This window comes from Pelodiscus sinensis, chromosome 2 (genome assembly GCF_052426305.1).
Source record: "Pelodiscus sinensis isolate ZL-2025 chromosome 2, ASM5242630v1, whole genome shotgun sequence".
In the NCBI taxonomy this organism is placed as follows: domain Eukaryota; kingdom Metazoa; phylum Chordata; order Testudines; family Trionychidae; genus Pelodiscus; species Pelodiscus sinensis.
The window spans coordinates 250,743,151-250,763,241 of record NC_143053.1 but is presented as its reverse complement, the minus strand read 5'-3'; the positions used below and the strand labels follow the sequence as shown (position 1 = coordinate 250,763,241).

The 20,091-nt window shown below is 50.4% G+C and overlaps 1 protein-coding gene across 1 annotated transcript in view; it reads left to right on the top strand.

Annotated features, from left to right (window-relative positions):
* Positions 1-8,302: 8,302 nt before the first annotated feature.
* VILL (villin like) overlaps positions 8,303-20,091 on the top strand; it is a 57,514-nt gene continuing 45,725 nt past the window's right edge. The window contains exon 1 of the mRNA XM_006120573.4: positions 8,303-8,461. The gene's annotated coding sequence lies outside the window, so the exon portion shown is untranslated. The remainder of the gene's footprint in view (positions 8,462-20,091) is intronic.

Sequence of the window (20,091 nt, the reverse complement as noted above, 5' to 3'; positions counted from 1 at the left end):
ACCTTTATGAGGCAGGGCAAAGCTATTATCCCCATTTTACTGAGGGGGAACTAAGGTATAGAGAGGCTAAGTGATTTGCCAAAGGTCACACGGGAAACCTGTGGTGGAGCTGGAACATGAACCAGGTCTCCCAAGTCCCAGGCTAATTCCCTAATCACAGAGCCATCCTGCCTCTCCTCTCTCTGAAGGTTTGGGTCTGTGGGGGGGGTTGTTTTTTTGTTTTGTTTTTTCTCCCCTCAGTGGTCTTAAAAGGGAAAGTTTCCCAATGAAATGTCTTTATTCCTTTCGGCTGTGTCTACGTTGGCACCCCTTTCCGGAAAAGGGATGCTAATGAGACCAGTCGGAATTGCAAATGCCGCAGGGGATTTAAATATCCCCCGCGGCATTTGCATGAACATGGCTGCCGCTTTTTTCCGGCTCGGGGTTTTGCCGGAGAAAAGCGCCAGTCTAGACGGGATCTTGCGGAAAATAAGCCCTTTTCCGGAAGATCCCTTAGCCCTTGAAAGTAGGATTAAGGGATCTTCCAGAAAAGGGCTTATTTTCCGCAAGATCCCGTCTAGACTGGCGCTTTTCTCCGGCAAAACCCTGAGCCGGAAAAAAGCGGCAGCCATGTTCATGCAAATGCCGCGGGGAATATTTAAATCCCCCGTGGCATTTGCAATTCCGACTGGTCTCATTAGCATCCCTTTTCCGGAAAGGGGTGCCAATGTAGACACAAGTATCAGAGGGGTAGCTGTGTTAGTCTGAATCTGCAAAAGCCACGAGGAGTCCTGTGGCACCTTATAGACTAACTGAAGTGTAGGAGCATAAGCTTTCGTGGGCAAAGACCCACTTCGTCAGATGCATCTGACGAAGTGGGTCTTTGCCCACGAAAGCTTATGCTCCTACACTTCAGTTAGTCTATAAGGTGCCACAGGACTCCTCGTGGCTAATGTAGACACAGCCTTCTAGTTTGGACATTGGCGTGAAACCAGAATTCTTTCCATCTCTCCTTTGTCCCGTTGGCCGTGCAGTTGCTGTCTGTTTACAGTGTGCTATGGCTCCCGCATTCTTCTAGATGAATGTCCCTTATTGTGTATTTGGAAATCATTTTCTGTGGCAAGCTGAAACTCGGAAAGCACAATAGACCTTCCTGCAGCATGAAGACTGATAACTTTGAAGACCTAGCCAGGGATGGAACTGAATGGAGTTAAATCTCAGGCTATGTCTAGACTACGCGGAAGATTCGAAAGCTCTTCTTCCAATATCACTTTGTAAAGAAGAGCTTTCGAAAGTGAAAGTCGTCGGGACACGGCTTTTTCGGCAATTACTTTCACTTTCGAAAGCTCTTCTTTAATCAGGATGCGGCTTTTTGGCAGCCCCCTCCCCTTTTTCGAAAAGCTGCGTACACCTCATTTTTTGTGGAAGAGAGACTTTTCAAAAAAAGGGTGGGAGGATTGCCGAAAAAGCCGTGTCCCGACGACTTTCACTTTCGAAAGCTCCACTTTAGAAAGTGAGATTGGAAGAAGATATGCAAATTCATGCAATATTTGCATATCCTCTTTCGAATCTTCCATGTAGTCTAGACAAGCCCTCAGAGGAGTAGCCGTGTTAGTCTGTGTCCACTAGATCAACAAGGAGTTCTGTGGCACCTGAAAGGCTAAGCGATTTATTTGGGCACAAGCTTTCGTGGGCAAAAACCCACTTGGTCAGATGCCTCTGATGCTGGTGTCAACATACCTTGACTCCAGTTTCCCCCGCCAACCCCACAGTGAGAGGCCATTGGGAGCAAATGATCCCATCTGCTTCTCTTATTCCTTGCAGGAACAGAAGTACCGGCTGCTGATGAGGGCATGCTCTGAGTTTGATTCATCAGGTCTTAACTAGGCCAATTAAATCAAACTCTGGAAGATCGATCTTCCCAGGAATATAGACCTGGCCTGTATCTAGAAAAATGAGGAGTCCTGTGGCACCTTAGAGACTAATATATTTATTAGGGCATAAGCTTTCATAGATCTTATGCCCCAATACATCTGTTTATCTCTAAGGTGCCACAGGATTCCTCATTGTCTGAGGGTGATACACGTGAAAAACTGATTTGAAAAAAGGGCCAAGCATCAAGCCTGCACGTTCCTATGCAACAGCTGTTTGCAGTCTTGCTCCTCGCTGATCAGACTCTGCCACCACAATGATGGGGATGCTCTAATGCCTGGCAGTACAGGACAAGCTCCGGAACGGATCCTTCGGCTTTCAGTGGACGCTTTGCATGGGAGCAAAGAACTTGACTCCTTAGCGAAGCCCTGACCATAGCACAGGGCCAGTCTCTGTAGTAAAATGCACTCCTGTCCCTCCCCAGGGCACTGCACTCAACTAGGAGTTTCAGCCTCAGTTATCCATTAGATCGTATCAAATACACCGTTACAAGCTTTGCAAGCCCTCCTGTGCTGTTGCTTCCCCTTCCCACTGACGGGCCTTGAAGGGGAGGGAGTCTGATTTCAATAGCAATTGTGTAGGGTAGCGTCAGCTGTGTTCTTAGTGGGTTTTCTGCACTCAAGCCTGTGCCAGTAAGTTCCAGTAATATTTGAAGGTTCAGATTCAAGCACAGACAGTTCCTCCCCTTTGCAGGACTCTGGAAAATGCAGAGTGGTCTGCTAGGGAGTCAATGAATGAAGCGGGCTTAGGCATGTCTGATAGGGACACCCAGCTGGCCTCCTTCGTCTCCTCTCAAGGCTCTGAGGTCAGCTCAGTTTCAGAGGCAACATCTGCACGATGAGTGAGTGCTAGCGACTGCAGCAGGAGACTGAGTCGGGAACCTAGCACTCAACTGCGAACTCCCAAGGCAACTTCAACAGGACTGAATTATTAAAAACTTGACCCTCTCAGTTTTTAGATGCCAAGGAGGCTGATTTTTAGAGGCCTTTGAGCACCTGCTTCTCCCCCACACATTAGCAGAGCTGCAGATCAAGCTTGCAGTTTCTCACACTGGACACCCGACAACTAAGGCACCCAAAATCCAAGTCTGTTCCTAACTACTATTCACCGCTGGGCTTCAGCTCGGGTGGAGCTCTTCCTTCCTTCGCCAGGCATGAGGAAACACAGTTAATATTTGCTAAAGAACTTTGAGTTCCTTGCAAGGAAAGATGCCCCATGAGGCAAAGTATTAATGATTAGCCTGTGCGAGCATCAGCCCTGGTGCACGGTACAACTGCAAACCGCTGTGCAGCGGGCGGGGAGAGAGGCAGCTTTTACACTACAGGATCCTCTGACTGAGTGTTGCGAGCTGCTCAAGCAATGAGATTACGTCTGGGTAGCGAGGAGTCCAGGCAATGGCGCATTCCTCCCCTAGCTGTGTGAGCCTTACTCCTTCCAAGGCAGCTACGTTTTATGTTAACCATTACCAGGAACACAATTGCCCGCCAGAGGCAGCTGCATACCAGCCAGTCATCCATTCACACACAAGACCTGAGAACTCCAGAACAGCAGCTGTTTCCAGAGGGGTTCCCACCTGACAAGCTGTATAAACATGACCAGAGAGCAAAGTAACTTCCACTGTGCCCTGTGGGCCAAGTCCGAACTCCAGCAAATCTCACCTCGCATGGAGATTCACTTCCCTCCAGCTCAGGGTTGAGTTCATCCCGGCTTGAGTTCTGACATGCACAGAAGTCATAGAATCCTAGGGCTGGAAGAGACCTCAGAAAGTCATTGAGTCCACCCCCCTGCCCAAAGCAGGACCAACCCTAATTCAATCATCCCAGCCAGGGCTTTGTCATGCCAGGACTTACAAACCTCTAGGGATGGAGATTCCACCGCCTCCCTAGAGAACCCATCCCAGTGCTTCCCCACCCTCCTAGGGACATAGTTTTTCCTAACATCCCATCTACACATCCCTCAGTCCATCAGGGACTCATTCCTTACTTGGTTTGCCTGGGGATTGTTCCCCTGGGAGTTTTGACTCAGAAAGGACAGAGTTTGAACTAAGACGCTCAAGATTTGGCCTTAAACCACTTCTCCCTCAATGCAGCTTCACATCAGAAACCATTCTTTAATATAGAACATAGGTCTGATCAAAATGTGTCCACCAAACTTGTTGTTGGATGGGAAAATGGGGGCTTGACCCAGTTAAATGTCTCACAAGAAGTGTCTTTTCTATGGAAAAAGTTTGAAGGTTCATTTAAAACAATCCCGAAGCTGAAATATCTTGGCCAAAAATGGACGTGTCTTATTTCGGCTGCCGCACTGCGATGCCTTGAGGGAGCTGTAGTTCAGTTTCCTCCTCCTCTGTGGTCCAGTTGCTCCAGCCAGACTTTATCTCCCATGCTGCACCACAGAGCCCTCCAGGATGCAGCTACACAGAACCTGCTCTCACAATAAGGGGGAGACCACAATGCATCATGGGAGATGAAATCTTCCTCAGGAGCCCAGGCTTTTGAAGAGAAAGGGAGCACGAGGCACCAGGATAGTATTTCAGAATCAAAACATGTCAGGTTTAGCTTGTCTGCCAAAAAGTGACATTTTTTCCATGGGCAATAGAGGTGTGTTTAAATTTGCAGTGGGGAAAGCACATTTTCAGATCAGCAGTAATGCTAAAGAGCATGCTGGCCCATGCATACGGTTCCCAGCTGCGCTGTGGAGGGCAGAGGCAGGGGTGGCCCTAGACTAGCTGCCAGCAACTGGTGCCCTAGGCGAACCATGCAATCGGCACCCCCCAACCCCAAGGGCAGATATAGGCTGAGGTTTTTGGTAAACTGGGAAACATTTTGCCCCTATTTTCCATTTAGTTTTTTAAGCATATTTATTTATACAGGCATAATTATTCGGTTTGTCCATCCAACCAGTGTTTCTGAGACTAGATTAAAATAGATACACGAAATTTTCAGAGTAGATTTGTACATGAGAGACATGATATTTCAGTACGATTCAAATAAAAATGCATTACAAATGTTAGTTACTTTTATTATTACAAATCCAGAATAGTCCATTTTGCTATCCTGCTTTAACTGCCATGTCCACCACATCACTGGAGAGAGGGGGGCTGGAGACAGAGTTCTGTGGCTGTGGAGAGAGGAGAGGAAACAGGGTGGTGCCAGTGGGAAGGGGGGGGGGGAGTCCCCTGCATCCACCTCCTCCCAGGATTCCCCCCCCGAGGGAAGTCGGTGTGTGCCTCTTCCAGGGCTGATCCCACCCCATGGTGCAGGGAATCCCCTCACGCCGCCTCTCCCGGGGCCAACCCTCCCCCCCCGAAGCACAGGGAAACCCCCTCACGCCACCTCTCCCAGGGCCGACCCCTCCCTCCCGCAGTGCAGGGGAAGCCGGCACGTGCCTCCCCCGGGGCCAACTCCCCACACTCCTCCACGGCCAACTCACCCCTCCTGCGGCACAGGGAAGCCTCCTTCTGGGGCCAATCCCAGGAGAGGGAAGTGGCAGGGAATTTGGTGCCCCATTTAACTTGGCGCCCTAGGCAGCTGCAGAGTTTGCCTGTAGGCACAGGCCGCCCCTTGGCAGAGGGATAAGTCGCTCTTTTAGTGCTGGACCTGATGAGATTGGGCCTGGTTTTCACATGGGCTGAGCATCTGCAATGACCATTCAGCATCACTCTACCTCAGCCTGTTAGTCTCACCCAGGACATTATGAAGACTGGGAAGCAGAGAGAAATCCAAACCCCTCCCTACTGAGACAGACCCCCCTATCCCTCCCCCCATGCTTTATGAAATCAACTCATGGACATAAATTTATGGAACTCAAAGGTGCTTTGAGCAAATTATTTTGTGTAACCCATCTATCTTCATGTCATGATCCGCTGGTTCTATTGATCTTTCTTTGATGCATGCATCACTTGGGTGTGTAAAATTAGACATCTGGAGTGCGGAATACTTGGTGGGTTTCAAATGTGTGAATGAGAGACATGGAGGTTGTTACCTTTTAAAGTCTTGATGAGCAACTGTTAAATTATCTCTCTTGTCCTTCAGTCTGAGCAGTGGTTGGTAGGGAGGGGCCACAGTTCTTTAACAAAAAGAATAGGAAAGCAGGGGCCTTGGTCTTCTGGCTGGGCTGCACCTGAAGGAAGAAGCCGAATACCCTAGGGTGGGGGAAGACAGCCCTGGCTTGGAGGGGCAGCTGGAAAACAGGTTTGAGGGCGAGTTTGAGTACGTTTGTCCTGAGATGTCAGAGTAGAATTAGCCAAGCGTTTTTGTTTCTGCTGATTTGTAACCTACTTTGCTCTACTTGTTCTCACTTATTACCACTTAAATCCTACTGCTTGTATGTAATAAAATCATTTTTATTTTCTGTCAAACCCAGTGTAAATAATTGTTACCTGGGGGGAGGGAGAGGGGGGCAACCAGTGTACACATTCCCCCTTTCATTGTTAAAGGTGCCTTACCTAATTCTTTTGGGTCTGATCCTATTCGGGGGTGGTATCCCAGGAAGCTGGGCCCTAAATTGCCCTCTCCTTGGACCTGAAGAGGTTCAGTGTCTGTACTGCTTCTCCGTGGGGCAGGGATCTCAGCTCGGGGCCTTGGCTGGGGGAGACCAGTGGAGCTGGCCCAACAAGACTGGGCAGTGAGAAGCCCCAGAGAGCTAGAAGGCGAGTGGCAGCAGCCATGTCAGCACCCCGGGAAGCACCCCTGAGGGGTCATCTATGACTGCCCCCCATCACACCTACCTTCCATGATCCCCTGTGGTGACAGGCCGTGCTCGCCTGCCCGTCATGCTACAGAGCCTGGTCTTGTCCAAAGGGATGGAGCTAAACTGTGTCCTGAAGCCATACAGCAGCCGTGCGTTGGGCTCGCTCCCAGCTAGTTGCCCAAGAATAAACGATGTTATAACAGGAGTGGGGGCGGAGTCCTCTTCCGCCGTGGCACTGTTCCTAGAAGGGGCAGGTTTCTCTGCACAGACAAGCTTGCCGGGGGGTTGGTTGGTTTGGTTTTTTGCTTCTCACTTGTGCGTGGGCCCCGACTGACTGGTTTTTCTGAAAAAAAAAAACTTAAAAAACAATAAATAGTCTGGTAGCACTTTAAAGACTAACAAAACGTAGATGGGATCATGAGCTTTCGTGGGCACAACCTACTTCTTCGGATGACTGAAGTGTTAGAAGTTCAGAACCAAGAATAAATAAGGAAAGGAAGAGGGGTAGGGAAGGACATTGGGTAGATAAGTTTCAAAGGGATAGCCAAGCCAGTCTGTAACAGGAAAAACTTAAAAAACAACAGTCTATTAGCACCTTAAAGACTAAATAGTTACAAGAGGCTGATAAGAACCATTACTTTGCACTAGGAAAGGAAGAGTACTAACACCAGATTCTACACAGACATCAAGAACAACTGGCACCTGCATCGGTTGGTTGGTTGATAATGTGCGAGCCATCGGATATTGTGATTTAGACCATTTGCATAAGAGTTAAACTTGAGAATGAAGTGGAGTTTCAATCCTTCTCTGTGTATTTGGCTTGTGGAATTGGTCTGAAACAAAACAGCAACTTGTAGATCCCTTAATGAGTGTCCAGAGAGGCTAAAGCAGGGATTCTTAACCTTTTTACCTTCACATCTCCCCTGAAAGTGAACTTCATGTTCACACACCCCGGGAGCCATTTTGTGCACAGCCTAGCCCCGCCCCCTCACCCGACAAGAAGCTAAGGGGCGTAGCTAGGACTATAAGAACTCTGCCAAGGAGGTCAGTCAGGGCCTAGCCTCTGAAGGAGACAGAGACCTGTCCAGAGCTCCTGGCTGACGAGACAGACCTGGCCCGGGCCTCCCACAGCCACCTTCCCTCAGGCCAGCAAAGGCTTCCCTGCGATAAATTTTCTGGGAGGCACCTCACACCTCCCCTGTATCCCCTTCACACCTCCCCTGGGGAAGCACACCTCACTGGTTAAGAACCCCTGGGTTAAAGTGTTCCCCAGCAGGTTTTTGTATGTTCCCTTTTCGGATATCTGAGTTGTGTCCGTTAATTCTTTCCCATAGGGACTGTCCAGTTTGTCCAATATCTATTGCAGTGGGGCATTGCTGGCATTGGATGGCATAGATCACATTACTGGATGGGCAGTTAAATGAGCCTCTGATTTTTCTGAATCAGTGGCCCGCAACCCAAAAAAAGATTCCCCACCCCTAAGCTAGAACAGGGAGGTCTTGGGGGGTGGCATTAATGCCCCTTGAATTTGTCACGTGGTTATTTTACACTAATCTACCACCCTGTGTCCGCAGAGCCCCGAAGGAAGCTCTCGCAGGTGGACACTAAGGTCTCCCTGGGTAGCCCCACTCTCTGTGTCTGACACTTAGCAAGCCTCATTGAAGAGAAAGGGTGTGATCTCTCAGTAGGAGGTTCCATGCAGTTAAATACAGTATTAAATTACTGATTTCTGCAGTTCCCTTGCTGACGGAGGTGGCGGAGCAGCAAACAAAAGTGCTTGAAACTAGTTTGCTGAACAGGAGAGAACCCTGAGTGTGGGGTTAGCTGGCAAGGCGGAGACTTTACACCGTGTAGCAAGGTAAGCGTCTTTTTTAATCCTTTTAATTTCATTTCTAAGTGTTGCATGAGCACGCTTGCTGGGTGCCAGAAGAAAGCTCAGTGAATTGCCTGTCAGCTGCATTGAAATGGGGCTAGATCCTCAGCCCATGTCAACCAGGACAGCTCCAGTTATACAACCAAAGGGTCTGGACTGAGATTTTCATGTGAATGCAAACTTTCATTCTCCGATTTCTGAGAATGTGGCAGAGCTACTTCTCAGCAACTCTGCACTGAGGAAGAATATGACATTCCATTCTTTGTTGCCACAGAACTGCTTTTCCTTTCATGCAACACCTAATTGACCGGTTTGTTTGTTTAACACTCCTCGTTTGACTTTCTGCGGGATTGCTTTAAAGTTGAATTTTTAGTCCCGCTGATCCACTGGAGGTGGAGGGGAAGTGATCAGAGGGTCCTGAATGGAATCAATCAATCGAGAGGCTAAAAGTCTGATTCCAACGCAGTTTGCTGCTTCAAAGCAAGTGAAGCCTCGGTGGTATATAATGTGTTTGCGCTGGTTACCTCCCGAGTTCACCTTGTTTGTTTGAGAGCCAAATGGCACTCAGGAGAATTGGTTTGTAATGGAGTTTCACTTTAGGCTTATTTGCTGGTATTTTTCTTAGGCACGTCTCCTAGGGACATGAAATAGAGGAAGTGAAGGAGATACCATACACGTTAGCTTCCGTGGGAGAGTGGCATTCATTAAGGAATATACTGGCAAAAGATGCAAGCAAGTCCTACGGTAGCTGCAGCAAACGTGCCTTTCCATGACTTGCTGCAGGCACTGGGCAAAGCTAGGTGTGGCTCAGGCATTTCAAGGGAGGTGGCAGGAGACGGCTCCTAGGAGCAGCCTCCTTCCTAGTGTTCATTGGGGGGTTTTCAAGGCCTTCTCCTGTGGGAGCCACTGCAGGGTGGATGCTTCTTGTTTTCAAAGACCATGAGCTGCACCAGAGAGCCCAATCCAGCTGGAGAAATCATTGACGGTGTTTCCATGGCCTGGCAGCAGGCAAAAGGCAGGTGCGCTGTTTTGACTGAACAAACAAGCTGCCTCTCTTCCCCTCCCTGCCCCTTCCTCCCTCCAGCACTGACGTCGGTCTCATGACATTATTTGCTAAGGAGGACTTTGTGGCAACTGTTGCTAAGGCTTCCCAAATGGGAATGGTGGCCTCATGCCATGCTTTGAGGCAAAGCCACTGTGTTTGCTTTGAGACGCACACCTGAGGCGCAAAGAAAGCCGCACACCAGCCAGGGTACCCATGTACGCACCTCTCCCCCACCCTCAGCCACAGAAGAACACATACCTCACACTCCTGCCCCCCCCACCCCCCGCTCGCATCCACCTAACGCCTCCCAGGGGGTGGGGTTAATGGCCTTGAGGAAAAACACGCCAGCGATTTTTCACGGCTCAGAGCCACTTCTTGTTTCACTAATGTCATTGCTTCCCTGGCCTGGATGTGACTGTTCACGCCAAGTTCCTTCCAAACAACTTCCCTTCCTGAGATTTGTGCCTTGCATTATCCTAAGGCTGCTCTTGCTCTTGTTCTCCTGGTTCAGCACTTGGCCACACTTCTCTGTTGCTCTCTGCCTACCTCAGAGAGACTTGATCTAGAGCAGTGATCCTCAACACGGTGCCCATGGGTGCCATTTCTGTGCGCCCACTGAGTGATCGGGGCCAGCCCCACCCTGGTGCACGGTGCGGGGCGGCGCCAGCCCTCGGGTGTGTGGCGCGGGGCGGCGCCGGCCCCAGCACATGAGTGGCCCTGCCCCCGGGTGCCCGGCAGCCCCAAAAGGATGGGGACCACTGATCTAGAGGATGCTCAATTGTATCCTTGAGGGCCAGCCATCCTGGGCCTGTGGTGTGGAATGTGCTGTTCAGTGTTTCAGACCCACCCCCAACCAAAAAACCGCTCCTTTGGTTTGTCATGAGCATGAAGTCTAGGCCTCTGGCTAGCTTGTATTTAAAACAGCTCTTATGAGAACAACTAGACATGATAGAACACATCCTGCCCTAGAAGCTGGATTCTTCTTTCGGGAAGCTTTGTTAATGTAACTCGCACACCACACTTAGGCCTTGTCTTCACACCACAGAAGATCGAAGCTGCTGCAATTGATCTTCTGGAGTTTGATTTAGCGAGTCTAGTTAAGACTCGCTAAATCAAACTCAGAGGTCACCACCAGCGGCCAGTGCTCCTGCTCTTGCCAGGAGTAAGAGAAGCCTACGGGAGCATTTGCTGCCATAGGCCTCCCACTGTGGGAATGGCAGGGAAACTTGAATCAAGGAATGTTGACTCCAGCTATGTATGCTAAGTAGCTGGAGTTGTGTACTGTAAGCCAAGTTTCCGGGTCTTATGTAGACCTGGCCTTAGAGATGAATGGGTCTCTTCTACAGCTCTAGATAAGAGTCACCTGGTTCAGGCTCATGCATTTAGCTTCAGGGGTGGTTCAAGCCTGCCCAAACTGGGGTTTGTGGGTGTTACATTTTGGGGGAGCTCATCTGGGTCAGTGTCCCGCGCAAGCACATCTGGAGTGATTCACTAAGTTGGGAGAACAAATGGGTTGATATTTTGAGGAAATTGCTATTAGTATAATGGCTACTCTGTCAGGTTTGTTGGACCCAGGCTCAGCAGCCCGTACCTTGGGGTCTGCAACTTCAGCACATGACTGGGCAAAAGCACTACAGCAAGCACTGGAAAAGGTTGTGTTCTCTCATGCTAGGTCAAACTCCAGCAGAAGCTGAAGTTATTCACTGGGGATCCCATCTCAATACCTGGGGAAAGGAGTTTGAACCCTGGTTAGAACATACATTAGCTAGACGTTTGAGGGACTATGTGATGTAAAGGTTTCATCAGCATGTAAATAAAATACATACAGGCATATATAGACACGCATGTATCAACATTAAAATTCAGTCTTTGCTATGCAGTGGAATTGGAGATAGAAGAACCCAGGGCTATGTCTACACTGGCACCCTTTTCCGGAAATGCTTAAAACAGAACAGTTTTCCGTTATAAGTATTTCCGGAAAAAGTGCGTCTACATTGGAAGGATGCTTTTCCGGAAAAGCACTTTTTCCGGAAAAGCGTCTGTGGCCAATGTAAACACGCTTTTCCAGAAAAAAGCCCCAATCGTCATTTTCGCAATCGGAGCTTTTTTGCAGAAAAGGCTACTGTGCTGTCTACACTGGCCCTTTTCTGGAACAGTTTTTCCGGAAAAGGACTTTTGCCCGAACGGGAGCAGCATAGTTTTTCTGGAAAAACACTGACAATTTTACAGTAGATCGTCATTGCTTTTCTGGAAAAGCAAGCGGCCAGTGTAGACAGCTGGCAAGTTATTCCGGAAAAGCGGCTGCTTTTCTGGAATAAGTGGCCCAGTGTAGACACAGCCCAGGTGTGTAGTGCTATCTGTTGGTGGAGGCTGACTTTTTTTTTCCATCTTTTTTCATTTCCTCTCCTGAATTCTTAAAGTGTGCCTCAGTCTTCAGGGGAACAGCTGCCATGTTCAGCCCCAGAGGTGGCTGCATTCCAGTGGCTGGTGAAATACTAGTACCTGTGATGAATTATGTGCTCCTCCTTCAGCCAAAAGGCTCTGTGGAAGGTTTGGCACGTGGCCTTTAGGGTTCTTTGACATCCTTCAGGGTGAGACCCCTCAGACATGTTGTGAATTATTGTTTGTTCCAATCACCTGTAGAGAGTCTTTTCTGGTCTCTGTATTTGTTTGCTCTTGTGCCATTGGGACTGTCAAAGGGCTGAGAATCAGTCCAAGCAGGAGGGGACTGGATATTACTCTGCATCGCTCATGGGTTCTGGCCCCGCCTATGCACAGACAGGAGCCTTTTGGGTAGAGTCGTTTGTTTGGACACAATACTGGTCTGCTCAGCCCTCAAGCAGAAACAAAAGGGCCCGAACCTGTAAAGCTGTATTGGGTGGGAGGTTGTTTGACACCAGAGCCTTTCTGGGCTAGGCTGGGCAGTGGGCTGAGCCCGGGGCATGAAGCAATGCATAAACTGCCCCCCAGCCCCAAGGAGAGCAATGTGTCTGGAGTGCCGTGACACGACTGCTTCAGGGAGGACCTGTTCCTTCCCTGCCCCCTTCACTCTGGGCGGAGCATCACTTACCCTGCCCCTTTGTGAGGGTTAATTTATCCACCATCCATCTGCTCACTAGGCATGTTAGTTAACGGTTAAAATGTTAACTGGCTAAACGCTGGGTTTGAACCGTTAACCCTGGAGTAGCCACCTCCCCCGCTTGCAGCATGACGGCCTGCAGTTGGGGGAGGGGCTGCTCTGGGCCCAGCCCCACCCCTGACCCGCCACGACCATGGGCGGTGGAAGCTGCTCCAGCCATCGGGTCTGTTCCAGTACAATCCCTGTACCTGGCATGGCCTCAGGGAGTAGGGACTGTCCTGGCCCTGCTGCAGCTATGGGCAGGGTCCAGCCAGACAGACCAGTTAACCGTCTAACTGGCAAGCAGGCCAGTAAGCCACCTGCTTACCGGGTAACGTCGCATCTTTTGGCCAAAAACAATCTCCAGCCACGACCTGCTCCTGTGATGCCACCAGGAGGACATGACCACTCTCCTTATTAGAGAAGATGCTGGAGATGGATAGGGCCCGTGATGAGAAGGGAGGCAGATGCCATTGTAAAGATAGCACTTCACTGGACGCCTGAAGGGCGACGGAAACGGGGGAGGCCCAAGACAACATGGCGGCGTACTGTTGAGGCAGACATGAAGAGAATGAACTACAACTGGGACACACTGGAGAAAATGGCCAAAGACGGACAAAAATGGAGAACCTTCGTTGCTGCCCTACACGCCACTGGGCGTAATAGGCGTTAACTAACTTACCGGGTAACTGGTTAACTGGTTTATGTAGTACATCCCTAGTGCCCACCCACCCAACTCCACTGGCTAGGACTGGGCACCCAACTCCACTGGCAGGCCAGGCTCCTGGAAGAGCAGGAGAGCAGGTGTAACAACTCCCCGCCCCTGAGCTAAGGGCATGAGGTTCTGTGCTTTGAGCTAACGGGTGAAGTCCATGCGCTGGGAGCTGTCGCACGCTCATCTCCTCCATGGATACGGGTGCAATGTCCCGCCTGCTTCCGACGGTTGACAGCGCACGCGACGGCCAGCAATAGAACAACACCCACTGGTGAGGGGCGACACGGTTTCCAGCAGCTCTCTGAATGTTCCCTACGGCTTCCCCAGAGACCATAGGACAAGCAGGAGGGGGCTGCTAATATTCTCCCAAGGGGAGATCACCTGGAAGTCTGGCTCTGTTGCAAAGACCCTCCCCCTGCTGCATGCGGACGCCTGCAAGGAGTGGACGTTGGAGTGAGGGGATCAGCAGCTGCTTATCTCTCCTCCTTCGTGCTTCTACTTTCGTTTTGTTTGTGTGTGGCACGGCTGCGCCTCAGGGTGTGCTCGCCAGACCAAGGGCAAGCTAGCCTCCCCCGGCAGCCGCAGCTGAGTCCCAGCCACTTCTGCCCGGAAACAGGCACCTGGGATGAACCTGGTGCCAACGTTGTCCGGATGCCAAAGGCTGCTTCTGGAGGTGGCTCGGTGTATTCACAGGGAGCTGGAAGTGCTTGCTCCTGCTTTCTCTCCCCCCGCATTCCCTCCGCGCCCCACCCTGGGTGGTGGTAACTTTTTCCCATTGGGCACAGCCACAATATATTCAGATCAATCTCCCCCAGGGGCAGCGGGAAACAGCCTTTTCCTCTAGGCTGCGGACCCCAAGGAGCTGCTGGGAACAAGTCTGGCCAGAACGGTGTCCAGGAGGAGGTAGAGTAAAAAGGATTCTGGCGTGTTCCTGTAATGGGCCGGGTAGTTCTGCGTCCCTGTTCAGGCAGGGTGCTTAGGCAGAGCCTGTCCGCTAGAGCAGAGCAGGAAGGAATCTGGAGAAGGATAAATGTGTTCCTGATCAATTGGCGGCGTTACTCATCTCAGTGTTTGCTGCTCCCCCGGGACTGATCTGTATCCTCTTACTAAGTCAATAATCTCTTCATTAGAAGCTTGCACAGGGACCGCTCCCCTGCCTGTAGGAGAGGCTGAGTCAATCTTTCTCTTGCTGTGCTTGTGAAAACAAGGCACCCAGCCAAAGGCCTGGGGAGGCCTCACCCGTCCGGCGCGCATGTTGACCCAGCGTTTGCACTCGGCAGGTTCTTGCCATGGTTTGGCCAGTGGCTCTGCGTGCAGCTCCCCTCAGAGACGGTGCAGAGACTGAGGAGTCAGTGCCAGGCCCATGTGCCTGGCTTAGAGAAAAATGTGTCCCTGTTCGGGATACGGCCCAGCCTCGGTGGCGCTGGGGCGCAGGGAGGAGGAGGGGGTCAGCTGCTTCCCTGCTGGTTGCTGGTGCTCTCATGCCACCTGGGCCCCAGCCTGTGCCCCATATAGCTGGCTGCAGGACGCACTGATGCTCAGTGACATGGTCTCTCCACACCACATCACTGATTGCTGGGGAGACTTGTTCTTTGACACCGGGGGCCTCTTCGTCTGCTCGTGACTGGTCTAGATCAGGCTGCGAGTCATCTGTTCGTTCTTTGAAACTACTGAACAGGCCCACCAACCGGGGGGAGGGAAAGGGGCAGTTTCTCGGGGCCCGGCAAGTCTAAAGGGCCCTATAAATTGCCGCTGGACCATCACACTGCACGCTCTGGGCAGCTCTGAGAATTGAAGGTGGCTTCGTGGCGGGTGCCATTGATGGACCTAATCTCCATGAATCTATCTAGCTCTTTTTTTGAGTCCTGTTAAAGTTCTAGCCTTCACTGCACCCCCTGGCAAGGAGTTCCACAGGTTGACTGTGCATGGAGTGAAGCTACTAGGCGTGCCCCATTCGCACACCTAGTGTCGGTGAGAACCCTTCCAGCTTTTGCCTTTCAAGCATTCTTATGTGCCAAGATGTCCCTGTGGGAGTGTTTTGGGGAAGCCAGAAGGATGGGGCCTGAGTGCTGTTTTCCGTAGTTTTTCCTTCAGACAAATGCTGTAGTGGCAAATATTGCAGAGCACCTCTTCCCTTCCCTGCCAAAAATTCTGTTTGCCCAGCTTGCCTCATCCCATCATGGTGCGGTTTGGGAGCATGATGAAGTTCAATGCGCTGTGGTGTGAGCATTTGCATGGCCTCTAGGAGAGGACATGAGGCTCCCTCCCTTTTGTGCACCTGCTTTCTCTTTGAAGGTGCTAGGTTAAACAAAAAAAAGCTTGTTTAAGGCAGAAGTCTTCATTGACCAAACGCCCAACCAAGCAGACAAACCCATTGCTGGGCCTTTGTGCCGGACGTTTCCAACTGGACTGCAGGCTGCTTTGTCTCCTTCTGGGGCAGGCAAAATGCTAGGCCAGGCATGACGAGAATGGTTGGAGGGGGGTGGTGCCTCTGGGTGGCTTTGTGCTCGCAAGCTAGGTCTGATTGACTGGACATCAGCATAGGTGTGTACCGCAGACTGATTTCAATCGGCGTGCTCAGGTGCATAACGCATTGAGTTTGCAGGATCCGGGGTAAGGGCCTAGACCCAACATAGACAGGGTGTGGGCAGTTGGACAGCCAAAGTTAGACTATCCAGTACCAGTTCAAATATCACCTAACAGAAGATTTACCTGGTGTTGCCTGAGTCCTTAACTCAGTTATTTTATTGTTTTCTTCATGGAAATCATTGCTGTGGGGAGGGACTGGGAATGAGGGATTCAGGCTGCCCCAGGGAGAAAGGACAACCCCAGCCCTCTCTCACTGCAGCAGCTTGGGGCCAGGTGAGAAGCGCCTCTCCACAGCTGCTGCAGCTCCAGCAGGCACAGAGGGAAGGGTGCATGTACCCCAGCTGGGGCAGGTCCTGGTTTGTGTGCCTCCTGCATTCCCCAGCCAGAGTGAGGAAGGCAGCAAACTGTGCACTTTCCCCTCACTCCCTGACCAAGGGGAACAGCCAGCAATGTCCCCATACAAATTGGGGGTGAGGGGCTTCACCCCACCCTTCCTAAAAGGCACCGGGGGTGGGGGGAGGCTCGTGGCTGGGACAGTCCTGTATGGGGAATCACCCCAGCCAGCCCATTTCACCTGCCTTGTTGTTCTGTTGCTTTTTTGTGTGGTTATATGAAAAGCAATCCCATTCCAGGCACAACCAAATCCTTACATGGCTTTAAGTTATGATAAGAGGAAGCTGTATACCATATTAGGTGGCTCTAGAGCTTACCGGTCAGGAGGAGTTCTTGAACACACAGATGGACAAACTGTCTCAAATATATGGTGAATTATCCTAGCTTTCAGATCAGCACAGCCTGTCGGAAAGCACAGCTTTACAGCATGGTAGTCCTGTCCTTTGGGGCTTTTATGGTCAGAGTGCTGTTGAAATGCAGAAAAGCCATCAATTCACACTGTTCTTTGGGCATTTGACATGAAGCCCGGATGCCTTTCTGAATCTTTCATTCCTCCCTCCCCACACCCAAATCCAATAAAGCCAGAGAATCTGCAAAGATCTGAAACGGAACCTCTATTTTTACCAAGTAATATGCATCCCAAAAGGAAAGTGACTGCTGGCAGGGCTATTGAACTGTTATTTATTAACCATTCCTGGGAGTGACCCTGACACGTTAGTCATCTGCTCCTTCCTTCCTCGAGCAAAATCCTCACCCCCGCACAATGGAGGCGCCACAGTTGGCACGCGGACAAAGCTATGAGTAAGTACCATTGTGGCTCTGGTGGTACATGATGGGAGTGTGCTCCACTGAGATGTGTGTGTTACAGGCCTCCCTCTGGGCTGCACGTCAGAGGGTACACATTATTACAGCCCACCGCTAGGGAGGTCAGCCTGGTTAGCTCAAGCTGTAGCCGTCCAGACGTATCGTTTCGGCGGTCGCCCCTGGAATCCCTGGAGCGTTGGCCAACACGGCAGAGGCCATGGGAGTACTAAGCCGTGGCATTGCCCCCGAAGTGTTCTGCAATTTCCTGTTTAGTTTTCTTATTCTACACAATCTGCAGGAGTGATTGGCACATGGGTGGGGTAGCGAGTGCCATTCACTATGCCAAGTGGCCGTGGAACAATGAGGAGACAGAATGTTTGGCCAAGTGGCTGAAGCCTTTGGAGGGCAGAGCAGGGCAAGGCCTGCTCACATCTGCTTTTTCTGCCTTTCATGGAGGGCCCCTCAGTGCTTGCAGATCCCAGGGCCTCTCCGGAGCGCTGAGGCAGGCCAAGGACAGCTGCTGTTGGCCGATGGATGTCTCAGTGCTACCCTGACAGGGAGAGGTTCGACTTCCCAGCCACTGCCTTGCTTTCTCTCCAAGGGTAACCACCAGGGTCAATCTGACCTTGCCCCTCCTCCGCTGCAGGGGGCTGAAAGGCCCTCGCCCCTCTCCGCAAGGCTTGGTGCCTTTCCTTGGACAGACGGTCCTGTTGGTTTGCTGAATGAAAAGATGAGCCCTGGGTCTCCCCAACTCAGCCTTACCTTCCCCCACCCCTCCCCAAAGCCTTTTCTTCATTTCGTAGGCTCTAGTCCCCAGCAAATCACCCAAAGAGGCATCGCTCTGGAGCTGTGGACAGTCTCAGGAGTCCTTGCCCCCTACTGTGTCTTGTTCCTGCACGAGTTCTAGTCAGCATGCACGTGCATGTGTGCACACAAACACACACACGTGCACAAACACACACGTGTACAGTCGTGTACACACACACACGCACACTCACACGCATGAACACAAATGTCACTGCTTTTGAAGGTGCATTTTTTGTGCCCCCCACAGCTGGAGGAGCTGGTTCTGCCCCCTACCTCTGTGACTGGAGGAAGACCTGGGATCAGGTCCGTCCTTCGGATTTCTAGGGCCCTACATAGTGCTGTTACACTTGTGCCCTTGTGCCAGATGAGAGCCCGGTGGGGGTAAGGATTTTTAGAGATGTGATTCGTATAATCTTCGGCAGCACTCCAATGAAATAGTTTTAAAGCAAATTTTAAACTAAGCCCCTGTCGACTAACACAGTGTTTCTCAACCCTTTTTTTTATGAAGAACCCTTTAAAAGAAAAAAAGTACCCCCAATACCTATAGTTTTCATACACTCAATGTTTTTCTTCTACCATTGTAGAAGAAAAATAACTATTTGTTTAAATAACTTAATGGTAGCCAGGTGGGTGGTGACATTTTTGGGTGTAAAAAGTACAAAAATAATAAAGCGCTGTGAAACTTAAAACAAAAATTCAGTTTTCTCCAAATTTCAGTTGTGTTGACATACCCCTCAGAATTCTCCTGAGTACCCGTAAGGGTACTTGTACCACTGGTTGAGAAACACTGAACTAACTCCGTAAATTTAGCAACTAGCAGCATATGCCTGGGCTTGGCAAATGCTTCTTAAATGGCTCCATTGCCCATTGAATGGCTCTTTCACGGTGTTCAGTGGAGGAATTCTTTGCTTTAAAATTAACTAGATCGTCTCTGAAACAAGCAGATCCACAGACCAGGGAAAGGTAGAGCAGATGGGTGGACATTAGGACCCAGTGGTGCCCCAAATTTTCAGGTGCCCTACACAGCTGCATATTCTACATACGGGTAAGGATGGCCCTGCCTGACGCCCCATTGCAGCCCTGGGGTGGAAGAACTTGCTGTCCCACTGCAGCTGAAGAAGCTGCATATCCCTCTCCTATGCCCCCACTGATCAGGGGCCATGCCCTTCTTTGCCCCCATGCACCCATCATACAGAAAGTATCAATGCATTGAACACAACAACTGGAAAGAGAATCCTCTGAACTGACATTCATTCTTAAATTCGACACTTTACGCCTAAGTTTAAACAAAGACATTAATTATCTTACCCATTATAAAGATAGCTTCCCTAATTATCACCTCTAATATCATTAGCTCACAGACATTTACCTCCCCCCCCCCCCCCATCCCCCTTCTGTTCTGAAATTTGATTTGTCCTTTTCATATGTGTTCACTTTTTTAAAAATTGTATCTTTTGGTATATACAGTTGTGACAATTTTCTTCCGCTATTTGATCTGAGGAAATGGGTCTGGCCCACGAAAGCTCATCACCTAATAAACCATCTTGTTAGTCTTAAAGTGCTACATAGTCCTGTTTTTTCTTTGAATACAACAGTCTTTAAGACAAGCGACCTGCTCCTTTGAGTGGCTGTGTCCTTTGAACAGGTGAAGAGGCTCAAGGCTTTATGATGGACACTTTTCCCTGGTGGCATTTACTCATGTCTCCTCTCAGTCTGTGTTTCATATAGCACTGGCCAAAGACTGAAAACCCTCATGCCCCTCCTCCCCCAAAAATAGCAGCAAGACTTGCTGAGCAAAAAAAAAAAAAAAAAGAAAGAAAGAAACTGATCAGGGCAGCAAAACTTGATTGTGGGGGAGAGGCTGGGTTGCCTTGCGCCCTCCCTTGGAATTTCTTCATGCCCCCTCAGGGGGGCATGCCCCCCCCCAGTTTGGGAACCCATGATCTAGAAGGTTATAACCGTTCCCACGCTTTATGCTTCTGTGGCATAGACAAGACATGGGCAACTGGTTTTTGTGTCTGCATGGAGGCCGAGTGAATGAGAACATTCCTGCTACAGATCACGTTCAACCAGTAGTGGCGACCCAGGACTGGATTGTGGAATGTCAGGCACCGGGTCTCATTGCTGCGGGAGATCAGGTGAGC